The following is a 1,675-nucleotide window of genomic DNA, read 5'->3' on the forward strand; positions in this document are numbered from 1 at the left end:
GAAAGAAAGAAAGAAAGAAAGAAAGAAAGAAAGAAAGAAAGAAAGAAAGAAAGAAAGAAAGAAGACAGAGAGAGAGAGAGAGAGAGAGAGAGAGAGAGAGAGAATCTGCTTTCTGCTTTTGCTTCTCCAGCCTTCCTGTCTGTCACCCATCAGTTCAAGTGTTGCCCAATTCTTGAATGGATAATAGAGTCAATTAGAACTTTAAACTCAATTGTTATAATTTTGTCTTTTGACATAATCTGGCTGAACAAAATGGAACTGGAAGAAGCAGATTGTTTTCCTTTAGAGACAAATGGTTTCTCCAAATTTACTCAGGCCTAGGCAATAACCACCCCACCACCACCACAACCCAGTAGAATGGACAGAATGTGCGGGCCCTGACCCAGTGTCACTTCCACAAGAATGGAGCAATCTTCTAAACAAGGGACGAACAGGGGCCTGGGAGATAGCTCAGTGACATAAGAGCCTGCCTGGTAACATAAATACAAAAAAGAAAGATAGAAAGAAAGAAAGAAAGAAAGAAAGAAAGAAAGAAAGAAAGAAAGAAAGAAAGAAAGAAAGGAAGAAAAGGAAGGGATAAAGGAAGCCTGCAAGTCCCTGTTAGTCACTGTAGCCCCTCCCTCACTGTTCCTCGCTAGGAATGATGCTCGCTCACTGTGTATGGTGAGATGGTGACTGGTTGTTGAGGCCCCTCCAGCTCCTCAGAGCTGGCTTTGAGTAAATACACACCTCTCCATTTTTACCAAAATACATGGCCTCCCTTAATTTGCTCACTGATCACATGGGCCTCAGCAACCAAGAACACCATGAGTCACTGAAACAATATTGGTCTCACTTGTGCTTGGACAATTACCTGGGCAGCAATACACCAGCCCATTCACATCTGTATGCAGATGACAATTGTGGCAACTGCATGCCTTGCCTGCCTTGTGCCGGGACAGCCATTGAGACAGGGCGTGGCAGCACATACCTGTAATCTCGGTGCTTGGGAGGCTGAAAACAGGAGGATCGCTACAAGTCCAACCTGTATAGTGAGATCCTGTAGACCCTGTACTAAATACATTTTTTAAAAAATCTACAGGACAATTGTGGCAATCTTAAAAACCATGGTGGTGATGCACACCTGTGATCCTGGCACTCAGTAGGCTGAAACAGTAGGATTGCCTTGAGTTTGAGGCTGGCCTGGAGTACATAGACTACTCTGTCTCAAAAAAAATGACACCAACAAAATCTTTGCTAAAAAACGTATGTTCAGAGTTAGCACATACTGTGATAGATACTATGCTGCCCTGTAATACAGATTCATCCATTCACTGAGGTTTTTGAGGATTTTTCCCTAAGAATATAATAAATAAACCAAAGACATCTTCATGAGCAGGCCTTCTTCCATTCCCCATAAAAACCATGATGACAATAGAACACCAAAAAGCATCCCTTCAGCCCCATTTGTTCCAGTAATGTGGCAATTCCTGACTCTGACCCGAGCCTCAATTATAACCCTCCATTCCCAGCATTAAGTAATCCTACTTTTAAAATGACTCCAAATTACTTTCCAGAAAATTAACAGTATACCTATTAACTGTCTAGAAAGCCTCATATTTCTAAAATTTCATCTTGAGAAAAGCTCACTGATCAGAGAAAGTCTCCCTATCCCCTTTCTACACCACAGACACAG

The sequence above is a fragment of the Octodon degus genome, unplaced genomic scaffold (assembly GCF_000260255.1).
Source record: "Octodon degus isolate 3935 unplaced genomic scaffold, OctDeg1.0 scaffold00125, whole genome shotgun sequence".
NCBI lineage: Eukaryota > Metazoa > Chordata > Mammalia > Rodentia > Octodontidae > Octodon > Octodon degus.